The sequence below is a fragment of the Tachypleus tridentatus genome, chromosome 1 (genome assembly GCF_004210375.1).
Source record: "Tachypleus tridentatus isolate NWPU-2018 chromosome 1, ASM421037v1, whole genome shotgun sequence".
NCBI classification, from domain to species: Eukaryota; Metazoa; Arthropoda; class Merostomata; order Xiphosura; family Limulidae; genus Tachypleus; species Tachypleus tridentatus.
Genome location: NC_134825.1, coordinates 111576169 through 111593193, shown reverse-complemented (window position 1 = coordinate 111593193; position 17025 = coordinate 111576169). Strand labels below are relative to the sequence as shown.

The 17025-nt window shown below is 36.9% G+C and overlaps 1 long non-coding RNA gene across 1 annotated transcript in view; it reads right to left on the bottom strand.

The window, feature by feature from the left end:
* LOC143253677 (uncharacterized) overlaps positions 1 to 16281 on the bottom strand; it is a 30186-nt gene extending 13905 nt beyond the window's left edge. Inside the window, exon 1 of the long non-coding RNA XR_013029776.1 lies at positions 15900 to 16281. This is a non-coding gene — a long non-coding RNA (uncharacterized LOC143253677). The remainder of the gene's footprint in view (positions 1 to 15899) is intronic.
* Between the last annotated feature and the right edge of the window lie 744 nt (positions 16282 to 17025).

The following is a 17025-nucleotide window of genomic DNA, read 5'->3' as shown; positions in this document are numbered from 1 at the left end:
TAATGAGAGCATTCTGTTTCTATATTATTAACAGTTTTTGTCAATATTATGTGAATGTTAAAATAATTTGAAATATCTCAAAATGATAACAGAAGAAAATAAGTTAACAGCAGTATAGAATAACATAGACTAGTATTGGTAATAGAATACAACAGAACACGTTTATAGTAATATCCAACTAAATGAACTGTCGAACATGCTATCAATGTAATAATACCCATGAAATAACACAGTATTGGTTCAAGAGGCAGAGATAATGTAAAAAGAAGTTTTCCACTGTTAAACTAACAACAACTAAGTAGTAGAACATTCTAACAATGATTTAGAAGTAGAACATTCTAACAATGATTTAGAAGTAGATCATTCAAACAATGATTTAGAAGTAAAACATTCTAACAATGATTTGGAAGTGGAACATTCAAACAATGATTTAAAAGTAGAACATTCAAACAATGATTTAGAAGTAGAACATTCTAACAATGATTTAGAAGTAAAACATTCTAACAATGATTTAGAAGTAGAACATTCTAACAATGATTTAGAAGTAGAACATTCAAACAATGATTTAGAAGTGAAACATTCTAACAATGATTTAGAAGTAGAACATTCTAACAATGATTTAGAAGATAAAGATACTGATAATGAGTTAGAGGTGAGATAGTTGCAGAAACCGTAGACATTCCTGTGAACATGGTAAACGTTAAACAAAACTTAAGTAATACGTAAATAACATTAATTTCCTTGTAATTAGTAGAGTAATAATACATGTAAAGATGTAAAGACAGACTGTGAGATTCCCACAGCGTTAGCAGAGGTTTTCTTGTGGTCAGTGGATGAAACAGTTCTGAAATTATAGAAGCAAAACGGCAACATACAGTATATATATCCCATTGTGGTCCGAAGATTTTTTTCTTTGTAATTAGATGGACCACTAATAATAAAAAGAAAATATTGGGAGCCAATATCTCTAAATTAAAGGATTCGTAACAAAGCCCGACATGGTCAGGTGGCTAAGACGCTCTACCGCAATCTGACGGCCGCGGGTTCGAATCCCCTTTCAGCCGTGGTGGAGATTTAATGTTTCAGTTAGTCCCACTGTTCGTTGGTAAAAGAGTAGCCCAAGAGTTGGAGATGAATGATGATGACTAGCTGCCTTCCCCGTATTCTTACACTGTTAAATAAGGGGTTCGATTCCCCTCGGTGGGCTGAGCAGATAGCCCGATGTGGCTTTGCGATAAGAAAAACACACACTCCCCCGATTAATAATGCACCATTCGCAGAGACATTGGTAAATTTACGGAGTTAAAAGGCTAAAATCCGAAGCTCGATTTCCAATGATGGACAGAACGTATAGCTAAATTATAGCTTTGCTCTAAAACGTACAGACAAACGTTTTACATCGCTTCTTCAATTAGTAAATAAACATAAAAAAACCAACCAAAGAAAAAACAAAATTCAAAGCTTCCGCATTGCAGTCTCCATCTATCGCCATATTTATTTAATTAATTAATCGAAGAAAACTACACGTTAAATATACTGACTAAACAAGTGATTTATCAAAGTGGCTGTAGTGAAGTTGATCCCTTACTCGGCAAGTGAAGCATCATGGATGAGAGGTTTTACTGTGGTTCAATGATCGTTACACAAATACACTGCGATGGCAGGCTATACAGATGAGGAAAACTGAGTCGAGATATGATGAAGATGTTATCAGAAGATGATACAGGAAGAGATTTCCCCTGAGCGAGAAAGTGATTACCACCACCACGTGCAACTTTGCACAGACGGAAATGCTATATATGATGATAAATATTGTAGGTTTTTGACGTTAGACCAAGAAAATGTTCAGATATTTATTTATTTTTATATGAGGGTGGTAGACACTGATGGTCAGGTTTCTTATCCAAGTCAACCCATCTGGTACTGAAGAAATTAGTAAGAGAGATGAGGGACGGGTCAAAAAACAACAAAAACACTTTCATAAAACAATGCATTAAATTACCAGCTGTCATCTAAAAAATAAACAACAATCGATGAAGACACATGTCTCTTCTTCCATAATTGTCTTACTTCGTTTTACTTGTATACGTTCAATGATCTCAGATAAAGGGTGTTATTGGGTTGTTAAGGAGAGTCGAATTGCACAGTTTTTCATCATTATTATGTTGTCTACAATGTAATATTTACTCAAGATAACAACTGTGTAGTCTACAATGTAATATTCACTTAAGCTAACAACTGTGTTGATCCAATGTAATATTCACTTAAGCTAACAACTGTGTTGTCTACAATGTAATATTCACTCAAGCTAACAACTGTGTTGTATCCAATGTAGTATTCACTCAAGCTAACAACTGTGTTGTCTACAATGTAATATTCACTCAAGCTAATAACTGTGTTGTCTACAATGTAATATTCACACAAGCTAACAACTGTGTTGTCAACAATGTAATATTCACTCAAGCTAATAACTGTGTTGTCTACAATGTAATATTCACGCAATTTAACAACTGTGTTGTCAACAATGTAATATTCACTCAAGCTAACAACTGTGTTGTCTACAATGTAATATTCACTCAAGCTAACAACTGTGTTGTCTGCAATGTAATATTCACTCAAGCTAACAACTGTTTTGTCTACAACCTAATATTCACTCAAGCTAACAACTGTGTTGTCTACAATGTAATATTCACTCAAGCTAACAACTGTGTTGTCTACAATGTAATATTCACTCAGTCTAATGACAGTGTTATCCATAATGTAATATTTACAACTAGTTACAACTAGTGGCTATTATAAGAAACTAGTTGACCAGTTTTTGTAATAGAAACGCCAAGCCCGATAACGCTGTCTAGACAAAGTTATTGGCTGCTTTGTTTAAATAAGACTTAGTCATCCAAAACTGGCAAATATTTCGACACAGTTTTTGAGAATAAGGTTTATTTAACCTTCCAAATCGGTCCAATTTGTTCAATCGCTAAATGCCGAGTTCGGTGGTCGCTAATTAATGTGTTTGGTTTTTTTAGTATATTATATTGAATGTTTACTTTCAATAAGTATCTCACCATGCATTGTTAGATATGTCACAGTTACAATGGCTACCATGAACAGTATACTGAAATTAACGTTTAGTGATACCAAGCACTCAAATAACTAAAAACACAGTAATACTACAAACCAACTAAACTTATGACAAGTATCGAAACCCTTCAAGGATTATCACCAACAGTTTGGGTTTTATTGAAATAGCATCACTTGTAATGTAACGCAATCAATTCAAATGGTTGATCAGTTTCCAAGGCCCCCACAGTAGTACAGAGTTATGTCTGTGGACTTATAACGTTAGAATCCAGTTTTCAATACCCGTAGTGGGCAGAGCACAGATAGCCCATTTTGTGTTTAATTACAAACAAATTATTTCTCACTCAGATTCTTATAAAAATATAATAGTAATAGAAAAAGTGTAGAGTGTTTGTTTTTTTGAATTTCGCGCAAAGCTACACGAGGGCTGTCTGTGCTAGCCGTCCCTAATTAAGCAGTGTTAGACTAGACTCACTAGAGGGAAGGCAGATAGTTATCACCACCCACGACCAATTCTTGGGTTACTCTTTTACAAACGAATAGTGGGATTGACCATAGATTATAACGCCCCCACTGCTGAAAGGGCGAGCATATTTGATGTGACGGGGATTCGAACCCGCGATCCTCAGATTACGATTCGTGAGCCCTAACTACCTGGTCATGCTAGGTTTAAATAAGTTTAGAAATTTTAATAAAAGAAAATTAATTTGGTGATTTCTAAGGATTTCTTTTTTTTTGCACTGACCTATAGAAAAGCCACCTGCGCTAATAGTCTTTAATTGTGAAGAAATAGATAAGACTGAGACAGTTAGTTAACAGCACCGTCTACCAACTCTTAGACCGTATTCTGGGTTTTAGGCATCTTTTTTACAATACATATGAATTACGAAGCGTGAGTTTTATGTGTATGTGTGGTAACGGGACTCGAACCACGGGCCAACAGTGCGGCAAAGTAACTAGTAGGCCACGCGTTGTCAAATAAATGCTTTATTTTTCCACCCTGAAATACGATTGAAGTACACTGTGCGAATGTGTTCTTTTCCAGTTTTATCGTGTTCTTGTTTTGTTTATATTACTATTAATGTACCAGAGAGCAACATAATGTTGTGTGACGTCGTTACTAGCTGGATTGGAACGAGATTAGAATAAAAATTAGTTCATGCTGCATTTGTTCCTTCATGATTGGCTCGTCACGGTCAGGTGGTTAAGGCACTCGACTCATAATCTGAGGGTAGCAGGTTCGAATCCCCGTCACGCCAAACATGCTCGCCTTTTCAGCCGTGGAGGCGTTATAATGTGATTGTTAATCCCAATATTTGTTGGTAAAAGAGTAGCCCAAACATTGGCGGTGGGTGCTGATGACTAGCTGCCTTCCCTCTAATCTTACGCTGCTGAATTGCAGACGGCTAGCGCAGATAGCCCTCATGTATCTTTGCGCGAAATTCAAAACCAAACCTTCAGGATTACATGATCCATGAGCTTTCACTATGGTAACAAGTGGATACGATCGTCGTTGACATCTTTGCTTGAAAACGGATTGATTTATTCTCTTTGATATACGTGCTTTTCACACGTGGTGGGCCGTTTGTCATTACTGAGTCAAGTATTGGTAAAAACAGGTTTTGTTAAATGAGCATGGTCTCGTCGGTAGGTTTAATTTAGTAATGATTAGGGAAGTTGAGTAGCTTCTTTACATCACGTGACAACATCTACAAACCTCAAAGTTATTTTGATTGGAGTGTGATGGGGTGATTATTTAAAAACAAAAATAAACAAAGGTCAGAGCGGTTTACTTCAACTATCGTGTATTACAATCAGTAGCCGATTTCCCGAGGCGCCAGTGCATTAGATCCGTGTATGTATTACGTATTTATGACGTCATGTCTGCACCTTAAGAACGGAAAAATTAAAGTTCTCCAAGTAATTGGAATCTTGCGACCCCTAATGCAAATCTACATGCACAAAAGATAAAAAATTCGCGAAAATGGAGATTTTAGATCGCGTAATAAGAACGTTTTTCAAGTATCATATAAGCAAGAGTTTCGTTATAGTATGATGAACATTAAACAGAAAGCAAAACAATAGCACAGACAGGAGGAAAATGTCCAGTGAGCCTGACCTTTCCTAGACTATAAAACCATAATCCAAACAATGAGTATGTGTGTTTTCTTATAGCAAAGTCACGTCGAACTATCTGCTGTGTCTATCGAGGGAACTCAAACCCCTGATTTTAGCGTTGTAAAGCCATAGACTTACTGTTGTACAATGAGCAGCAGAAGTGATTATCTATCAATACAATACATAGTTTTGTTTTGAACTTCACGCAAAGCTACACGAGGGCTATCTATGCTATCCGTTCCTAATTTAGAAGTGTAAGACTAGATACAAGGCAGAGCTAGTCATCACTACCTTCCTCCAACGTTTGGGCTACTCTTTTACCAACGAATATTGGGTTAACTGTAACTTTATAACGCCCCCACGGCTGAAAGGGCGAGCTTATTTGGTGGAACAGGGATTCGAACCCGAAATCCACAGTTTGCGAGTCGATCGCCCAAACCACCTGGCCATGCCTGGCTTGGTTTGTTTTGAATTTCGTGAAAAGCTACTAGAGCGCTCTCTGCTATCCCTAATTTAGCAATGACGCTCGATTGTGAACATCACCAACTCTTGGTCTACTCGTTTACCGACATGTTCGATAACTGGGATTCGAACCCACGACCCATTGAGAGACGATTGAGCGCCCTAACCACAAGACCATTCTAAGCCAACAACACGAAAATCGTTAATTCAAATTAATTTGAAAGTACTAACTAATTTTGTGATTGTTGTATAGAAATGTTAATTACATAAGCATCATGTCTTGTTATTTCGAAATATTCGGGTTTGTTTCAGAAACATAAATAAATCGTATTTGTAACTTCTAGTGTCGTGGTTCAGTACATTTGTTGTTTTTCTAATTAGTATTCTTTGTTGCACTGGGCCCGGCATGGCCAGGTGGGGGAAGGCGTGCGACTCGTAATTTGGGGATCGCGGGTTCGCATCCTGATCACACCAAACATGCTCGCCCTTTCAGCCGTGGGGGTGTTATAATGATACAGTCAATCCCACTATTCGTTGGTAAAAGAGTAGCCCAAGAGTTGGCGATGGGTGGTGATGACTAGCTGCCTTCCCTCTAGTCTTACACTGCTAAATTAGGGACGGCTAGTGTAGATAGCTCTCGAGTAGCTTTGCGTGAAATTAAAAAAAATAAAACAAAAATTGTTGCACTTTTTATCTATAGTCACAAATATAAAAACGTTTTTTAAATCTGCTTTAAACATTTTTTTTACATTATAAAAAAAATTCCCGGTGATGTAATTAGCTCATGCTTGTAACACTTGTTTAGTATGAAGCTATGACTCCATAAAATAATGTTTCTTTGTTCGTGTTAAACGTTTCTGGACTGACGAAACAACAAAACTAAGAGGCCTAACAAAATTCTGTTACATGACATCTGTAATAGACTTAAAAGAATAATGAAGAAAATATGTGTGCAGTCCAGGGACTCCATCCAACCTTGGGAGAAGTAGGGTCACGTGCCACACAATTGCGAAGTGTTGTTTTTTTTTTTTCACCAAAGACGTTTCCTTTTGTACGCTCGCCAGTTTTTCTCTGTGCTTTATCAAAGGTAAGCACAAGAGCTGCACCCTAGTGTAATTTTTGGACAATCTAACACTTGAAGGTAAATGTTTCTCAAGCCTAATCTGACATTGGTATTTTGCCTGTATTGTTTTTACGTGATGCTGGATTTCAACACAGTCTGTAAATAAAATGTCATAATTACCTCCCCCCCCACTCTTCTTAAGGTTGTTTTCGTTAATGATATCGGTTACAGTGTTTAAAATGCTTTCGAATATAAATTATTACACGCAAGTAGATTGTTTTGCAGTGTTAGGCTTAATAAATTTATTTAGGCCTAACCTTAATCTCTGAGCTGATGAGTCGAAACGTTTGATATTTGTTTATTATTATAGCATACAATATTAAAGCTGTAAGTGCTGCCACCTGCTTATAGGTTTATAGATTTTGACTTTATTGTGCATTGATTAAGCCATAATGTAGTTCTTGCAAGTTTCTTTTAAAGTGTTGACCTATCTGGTTAATATAGTTAAACTGTTTTTGATCAAACGTTGTTAACAAATGCAAACAGATTCACAAAAAGAAGTTAATATATAACGAAATATTCCCATAATATATGCTTATCCTACTTTTATTTTGTAAATTGTACTTATATGACAACAATATTGTTTAAATATTGTTACTGTAAAAACTATATTCGTCTTATGTCTCGTTTAATCTGCATCAGTGATGAACAAATTAATTGAAATTGTTGACGTGTTTTCTGATAAAATAATCGTGTACGCTCGCGTGACCATTGTTACGTTTTCTAAAAACAAACAATTTAAGACAAATCCTCAATCACTGCTAAATAAAGGTAAGAACGGTTTGATACTTTAATAAAATTTTGTTTTAAAAAATAACTATCTCGTGACAGCGTCTTTATATTAAGTATTAGCATGCTTTTTTTAATATGACGTTTAATGTCGACCTTACATGGAATAGTTTTCTAATTCAGGTGATGAATAATCTATGTTTAACAGTTGTTCTATTTTTGTTTGTTGCACGAGTCTTCGACTTCCTGAAATCTTTTGGCCAAGAAGGACAGAAGGTGGTGTTCCTTTTTGTGTGTGTGTGTTTCATAGTTCGTGGACCAACAGAACAACTGATTTCTTTGCACTTAAGATCTGGTCTATAAAACCGAGCGTGTCGGTTTTTTGTACATACAAACATATAAAGCATAAGAATAAATATTTGTGGAATAGTATCATAGTGACGTGACTCGTTTGTTAAATTCTCCCAACCATGAAAATGTACCGCTATCCAATGACAAGACGTCTAGAAAAGTGGTCTTGTTGAAACACAGCACTAGAAAAATGTCAGTCTGAAATACCTGAGGGAAACAGAAGTGATAGGATAACATTGTACCCACTATCCTTGTTTGTTTTTTGGAGGGGATAATACATCACTTTTCACATTCCTATCTACACAGTTATTAAATTTGAACAGTAGCTTTTGAAAATGTTGGGTTTTTACTGACCATTCTACTCACGTTGGCGTTTATATAATTATGTTTTTAGCTGAAGATATCAGAGGAACGTATACAGAATCTAAAGAGTCACCGTTCCCTTTTAGTTAAATATATTAGAAAATATACAGAATCTGTAGAGTTGTAGTTAGCTATTAACATAATTAACTCTTAACTTTAATATTTGTATTGTAACCAACCTTTATCATGGTTAACCCTTGACACTAATATTTCTGTTGTAACGAACCTTTAACATGGGCAACCATTAACACAAATATTTTTATTGTAACCAACCTTTAATATGATTAAACATTAACCTTAACACTAACATCTTTATTGTAGTCAACTTTAACGTGATTAACCTTTAACACTAATATTTCTAGTTAAAACGAACATTTTCTTCCTAATTAACACAGATAATTCTGTCTTATTCAACACAAATACTTTTATCCAAACTAAATACAATATCCTCGTCGTCATTAAAACAAATGTGTTCGTTTTAAGTAACACGAATACTTTCGTCCTAATTAACAAGACTACCTTCGTTATGTTTGGTATTAATTTCTCTTCGTACATTTTATTAACGTATTTCCAAATCATAAAACATCTACACAATGAGATCTAGTTTTAGCTATTTTTCTTACGTTAAACGAACCTCAGGTTTATGTGAACGTCTAAAACTATTCGGATCTCCTACCATTCAATCTACATACGATTTGGCAATGAAAGAAAAGGGGGATTTCTTTTTGTACACGGTTTTGACAAATGCGCCTTCAAAAGTCAAACACGTTGCAAAGTTTCACACAATATTGGACTCGTTGGAGTGATTAGATTTTCCACGACACTTTCACCACCCAGAAAAAAAGGGTGCGAGCGAAACGAATTGATGGGCGTTTCATTTTACAGCTTTCCTCAGCTATTTTTTACAGACTATTTGAAACAGCGGAATACGGCAAGTCTTTCACAAGGTTAATAAACTGTTGTAAAGAAAGTTTTTTTTTATTGTTACGCGTGTTTAACAATGCAGAATTGGTCCAAATATACGATGCTTTTAACAAATGTTCTTTCTCTGTGGTCATAAAACGCAATACAATAAATACGAGATTATTTAGCAGGCGTAAAAATGTGATACTGCAATGTATTCTTTTTTAGTGTTTATTACTGTGTTACTCCGCATGGACGAAAAATAGTTCCAGTTTTTACTCGGGAAATCCCATAACTCTTATATATATATATGTATATAAATGTTCAAGATTTATTTTATTTTTCATCAAACATAAAATTTAAAAGAAAATCTGTAACGTAAAGGCCGAATACATCAATAGATTGACCGCACCCTTTGCTGTGGATGTAGCATAGCTTGTTTCATCAAACAAATAAATACGGCTAGGCCTCTTATAATGGTGAAATGTACATAATATTTTAGGGTTTTTTAGCCCTTTATTTAAATAATCATATAGTGACCTAAGTTAATTTAGGTGTATGAATAATATTATGGCATTGCGCCTAATTTATTATTAGATGTTATAGGGCGACCAACTGTTTAACGGTTATGCAGATTTCGAAAACCGTATTATTACCATGTTGTTCAGTTGCATTGTTTATTGGTTTGTTTTACGGCATTCATGTATAGCTACACAGTGTTTATCAGCACAGTATACTAGTAGAAAGGCTGCTACTTAACACCATTCACCACCAACTCCTGTCTTACTGAATACTAGGATATATGACAGCCACTCTTATAACGCACCTATGGCTTCAAATTGCGGAGCTCAGTTGCTGTTTTTTTTTTCATTAATGGAACGTGAATTGCGGACTCTGAGATCTATAAAGATCAATAAGCACTGGGTGTCATTTTAAATGTGGAAAAAAAATCCATGAACTTATATTTTTATACAGAGTCCAGGTTATGTGTTTATTCGTAATCTCCACCAAGGTGGTTCAGTTTGCTTGTTTTTGACTTTCGCGCAAAGCTACTCGAAAGATATCTCCTACAGTCGTCCCTACTTTAGCAGTTATATACTAGAGGGACGGCAAATAGTTAGCATCATCCACCGCCAACTTTTGAGTTACTCTATTACCGAGGAATAAAGAAGCCCGGCATGGCCAAGTAGTTAGGGTGCTCGACTCCTAATCTCAGGGCCGCGGGTTCGAATCCCTGTCATACCAAATATGTGGATTGGCCATAACATTATAACATCATCGTGGCAGACAGCGAAGGTATGTTTCGTGGTGGGAATACCCAGCCCTTGAGTATAACGTTCTAATCACTAAGCCATGCTGAGCAAAGTTGCTTAGTAGCAATCTTAAGGGTTTATAATACCAAAAGCTCGAGGTTCGATTGTTGCAGCGGAGACAGTGTACAGTCTGTACTTTGAAACCCACGTGCATGTTGGATACTGTTTAGTTTCCTATTGAGCAACGTATATTCCCACGTGCAAGTCTTAACCAACGACAATACAAGTTTCCAAAATAAATATATAAATAGAGCCGGTCTGTCAGTAAAATATTATATCGAACCATTTTGGTTTATTTTAATATCTGCTATGGTGTTTGTTTGTTTTTGAATTTGGTGCAAAGCTGCACCAGGGTTATCTGCGCTAACCGTCTCTAATTTAGCAGCGTAAGACAAGATGGAAGGCAGCTAGTCATCACCACCTGCCGCCAACTCTGGGCTACTCTTTTATCAACTAATAGTGGGATTGACCGTAATAACACCCCCACGGCTGAAAGGGCGAGCATGTTTGGTGTGATGGGGATCCGAATCAGCCATACTCAAATTAGAAATCAATTGCTTTAACCACATGGCCATGCCGGACTGAAAACCAGCGTTCACTCTATTTCGTGTGATTGCTATTTTATGATCGTACAGTAGTGCTGCCCCGTAGCGGATGTAAGTTAAATATCTGAGTAAATGAAGAATTAATCCATTGATGACATCTTGCGGTATAATTTAGTGTAGTTTATTTAACGCCCCCACGGCTGAAAGGATGAACATGTTTGGTGTGACGGGATTCGAACCCGTGACCCTCAGATTACGAGTCAAGCGCTCTGGCCATGTGTGGTGTGACGGGATTCGAACCCGATTATGAGTCGAGTGCCTTAACCACCTCGCCATGCCGGGTCATTTGTTGGTGAAAGAGCAGGCAGCACGAGAGTTGGCGAGTGGTGGTGGTGACCAGCTGTTTTATCTCTGGTATTTTATTGTTAAATTAGGGTCGGCTAGCGCAGGTTTCTCTCGTGTAGGTTTGCTCGAAATTCAAACCCAACCTGTAACAGTATAAAAATATTATTTTCTACGCTTGCCGCGACCATTTGTAACTGTATCAGTATAAATCTTGTAAAATAACTGTAACCATATTGAATAATAGAAGTATTCGTACGCACATCTTGACAGAAAATGTTGAGAATAGACCTCGCGGTCCAACTCTAAGTGATGAATCTCACACTACCTTAAGCTGTAGGTGAGTTAGAACAGTGACATTCAGTACCTTCGCGTGGATGGCTGGGTGTAGGGCGTTGCTGGGTGCCTCACCTGTGGTCAGTAATTCAGAGTTACTGACCGGGGCAGATTCCTTTGCCATAAATACATAAATACCGATATCTAAATGTAGTTTTTGGTTTTAAAGAGTGTATCGTAATTTTTACAAATATCTTTATTTTTATGCTATCAAAATGGTTTGAGAAGTTCCTATTTCTTTACCTACACGTACTCTGGTGGTTCAGCGTTAAATCTTCTGATTTACAATCAGGCATCTCTAGTTGCAGAAATCCGCCGACTCTACGATACTGACCAAGTGATCTGGTTAATTGGGCGTATTTAAGGTTTTCGGTTTTCTGTTGTTTTCTTTGGTTTAATCAACCCCAAAGTTGGAGCTACAGTGAGCCACAGTGGCAGTAGCGGATAGGGGTGTGTGTGTGTGTGAAATCTAACCAATCAGGCCGATGTCATTATGAAGCTTCACTCTAATTGGTTGGTTTCGTTAATTGTTCTTCTCGTGTTTTATCATTTTTTTACGCCATGTTCTGCTTTATTAAACCTTGGTTTGAGGTCCTACATATAACAAACTAATCCTCAAATCCGATTAATCAGGCTTTTGAGATTCTGTAGGGCTTTTGTTGTCGTTTCGGGTGTCTTTTCTTCCTCAGAGAATAATTGAATTTCTTGTTACAAAAGGTTTTCCTCTGAATCCGACAAGAAGTAAAAGCAAAAACGCTATTAAAACAAAAACTAATAAAGCACGTGCCTGAAAAATTCAGAGATTCTGGTCGCATATAATTACTTGTATTCTGAGGGACTAGTCGGTTCAAATATTAACAACTGGTGAAGAAAAGTGTTCCCTAGAAATCTCTGGTGAAGTACAGGATGTTTACAGAGCGACCTCTTCAAAAACGGCCACATTTATGGTTTGCACCCTGGTGGTGGTAAAAGTGAAACACCATATTATTATTAACTCCCTTTAAGTATAGTTTTAAACTAGTCTTGGACAGAAAACATGAAACTATGGTTGAAAATCCTAGAAACAGGTGTTTAATCCCAAGATCTTTTATATTCACTACCCTCCTAACCACCAGATGGCATTCCTCACTTTAATCAGTGAACTGACGGACTGTTTCAGATGTGCATGATAACACACCATACTAACGTACTATAACAGCAGCATATTCTGAACCTCAAACACAACAGATATATTTTGTATCGGTTATAGTTTTAAACTGGCGAAGTAGAAACACTGAAGTAATTTGAACAGAATATTTTAGCTGTAGGTACCATCATTTAATGTGATAACAATGCAGGTTCAATTATATATATATATATAAAACAGCCAGACCTTTCAAACACCTATCAGTTGCTAACCCTAACAGATTGGTGGATGAATTGTGAGACAAATCCAACTAACGGGCTTTAATCGTACGAAATTGTTAATCCACCAAAGTTGAGGCCACTTTAATAGGTGTCAATCATTTTTCTTGTCTTCAGTTTGGGCCTGTAGTGTACCATCCAACTGAAATATGGAAGAGCTGTCAATTTCACTTTTGAGGGCCCTTGAAAGAACAAAATGGATTATGTATTTTTGCTAAATTGCACCTGTAAATAACATCAGGCAATGTACTAGAGAACGGTGTACAAACGCGACACGTGGTTTACTCATAATCAAATCAGTTTCAGTTTTACAAAGAAACAGGAAGGGAGCGAATATCATTTCAGAAACTTCAGTGCTCTGTCATTGGTGTTCGAAGGTTCTGGAAAATCTATTTGAAACTAACGTTACACGTAATTCTATTTCCACCCTTGTTTTATACATTTATAACATAATCAGACCCACCCTATTGAGATCAAACATGTTTTTCTCCAGTAATAAAAGTTGAAAATTAAATCTAGCCACGTGGACTGAGGCACGTGGGTGTTTCTTGTTTTCGGGGCCAACAAAGTTTACTATTGCTATTTAACTTGAACGACATCGAAACAGCCAGCTCAAGAGACCCAGGATCCTGGTGGCTAGAGCCCTAAACTCGCGATCTGAGGGTTACGGATTCGAATCCTGCACCCGAACATGCTCGCCTTTTCAGTCATGGGGGCGTTCTGGGGTGACGATTAATTCCATTATCCAAAGAGTAGTCCAACAGTTGACGGTTGGTGGTGTTGACTACTTACATTTACTCTAGTCTATCACTTCAAAATTAGAGACGGCTGGAGCATATAACCTTCGAGTAGTTTTGCTTTAATATCAATTCAAACAGATAGAGACCAAAGATTCTGGCACAGCCACCCCTTTTGTAAAATTTATCATAGGAAGGGCAACCAGTCAGAAACACCTAACGCCTATAAGGCTACTCTTAATTCAATAGAAATATTGGCTCTCATAGATGAAGTGTGGACTGCATCTAGCGGAATATTACGGCTCGAATCTTAAATTTTCCGATTCGCAGGCTTGCATTTAACCATTAACCATCAATAATATATCGAATTTATAACTTCGTAAATTTAATACCTGTTTTGAACTTCCATTAAGGTGTTTACTATTCAAATATAAAAAATACGGTACAAAAGGGTTAAATCAAGCAACAGGTTGCGGCTACAATGGATCATCATAGGGTACCAGCTTCCTACCAGTTTTGAATTACATTCTTATAAACTATTTGGTACACGACTTTGTTAAATGCAGGATTCCTAGTAGCAAATTAGTCCAAACACAAACAAAGCTGCAATAATGTAACCGATTAACTAATTCAGTTAATATTAATTAGGTCATAAAAATTGAGTGGTTTCACCCGTTTTGTTTCGTTAGTTTTGAATGCTGAGTTGTAATAAGCGCAAACATCCAACTCTCAATATGATAGACTACGCGAATCCTACCGGAAGCTCGGCATGGCCAGGTGGTTTAGGCACTCAACTCATAATCTGAGAGTCGCAGGTTCGAATCCCGTCACACCAAACATGCTCGCCTTTCCAGCCGTGGGGGTGTTATAATGCGTCAGTCAATCCCACTATTCGTTGATAAAAGAGTAGCTCAAGGGTTGGTGGTGATGACTAGCTGCCTTCCCTGTAGTCTTACATTGCAAAATTAGGAACGGCTAGCGCAGATAGCTCTCGCGTAGCTTTGCGCGAAATTCAAAAACAAACTTGTTATACATATATCTAGGCATTACGTCTTCAAATATTGAGTGCAGCCAAAAAAAAAAGGAAAAGGAAAACAACCGATTGTGGAGCTAACAGTGTGATTATGTTATTTCTAATGCCGATGTATCAGTATGTTTGTTGTGGGTTGATTTAAAAAAAAATTCAATCCATTATACATCTATTTGTTGCTTAAGTGGAAAGCTATCCGATCTGTCCTTCGCGGTTATCGAAACCTGATGTTTATCATGAAAATCCCTCATAGTTACCGCTAAAGCCTCCAGGGGTTTCCTTCAGGTGTACTTGTGTGTGTGTTTTCTTATTGCAAAACCACATCGGGCTATCTGCTGAGCCCACCGAGGGGAATCGAAACCCTGATTTTAGCGTTGTAAATCCGTAGACATACCGCTGTACTAGCGGGGGGGGGGCTATTTCTCTTCAGTATAAGAGGTCCGTCTCTTTGGCAGCGGTAAGTCTACAGATTTACAACGCTAAGATTAAGGGTTCGATTTCCCTCGGTGGACAAAGCAGAGAACTCGATGTGGTTTTACTTTAAGAAAAACTTTTAGTAGCTGTTTTGTTCTTGTTTCTCGAATTAAAAATTAAACAATTTTTAAATATATTGTTTCATCAGTAGTAAACGAACAGATGACTATTTACAAATGTAGTGGACCGTTTTTATCTTGGAGAACACAGTGTGCCTCCATGTACGAACATCATTTACTTTTACTTCCAAGTGACTTTTTTCTGCGACTGTATTAAATATCAGCTTACACGTAGTGAACATTAAACATAATTATTTATAAACATTATCTGAGTTGCTTTTAAGCTATGAACCCAATCCAAGACTTCTTTCATATGTGCAGTAAAAACATCACTTTTGTTCACTTGGAGGTTCTTTCTACAATGCGCAAAAAACAACAACACTTCATGATGACGAGAAAACCCACTCGTAGAGAAAAATATATATGTAAAAACTGCTGGTATGTATTGAGAAAATTGTATGTAGAGGAGCGAAACAAGATTCAAAAGACCAGTAAATTAACATAAAATGTTTAATATAGAATACCCTACCTGCCAGCATTACCAGTTCTTGGGTTATGCTCCAATATATTTAGTTTCTCGCAGTGCACGTGCTTCAAAGCACCAGTTGTTTCAGAGTTTTTATGTCGGTTGGCTGTCCTAAGCTTCTCTGTACGCAGTACTGATACGTCATTTATTTCCAGATGTCGCTTACACGAGCTGATTTCGTTCGTGAGTTTCTCAGACTTGGATAAACCAGAGTACACCTGTCTTCTGACATCCACCTGAGAGAAAAAAAGAAAAGAAAAAAGAGGCCTTTGGGGTAACACAAAGCTCGAGATGAATTAGGAACGGGCCTCAGGTGTTCGCGTAATCGAACCGATAAATACCACGAACGTGCGCTAAACAAGTGCGGTAGTCGGCGGTGCCCCAAGCTCTGTGGCTGCGGAGGATTGCCAGAGAAATAGTGTATGTTGTCATGGTAACTCATGAAGCGACACGAGCGGAGCTCGAGGAAAGTGAATTTGAGTTGGAACGCATTGTCGTCTGAAACTTCATTCGTGTATGCGTAATGCGGTCGCATTCAGGAAAATAAATTATATTAACCAAAAAACAACAACGACAATAAACAAACAAAACAACGCACAAAAACAGAAATTGTGAAGGAGGAGTCTGCAGCTGAGTACTCGATTTTGAGCGAGTTCAGTAATTACATTCATTACAGTTCAAAACTAGGCTTAGTTACGCGCATCTAATGTTTTCTGTTGCTTTGCATCAAAATCGAAAGTTAAAACTTTTATATACAGCCATGTTTTGTTAGTCCGTTATTACAAGTGGCTTTAATTACGAATACATATATATATGTAAAAATGTAAAAAAACATGTATCATAGAAATGAACAAAATATTATAAGTGACATTTCTATACAACCGTCATGTATCAGACCTAATTAACAAATTTTTAGAGCATTTTATAGATTCACAGGGTACATTAGAAGGTATTTAGAACTTTTCGAGGCCTGTGATACACTTTTTGAATGCACGAACTGAATGATTTTATATAAATTTCAAATCGTAGTCACTCTGAGATAAATTTCATTTCGTTTGTTCGTTGGAAAAATAAATGTTATATATATATATATATAAGTTATATATGTAAGATGTATATGAATAACGGT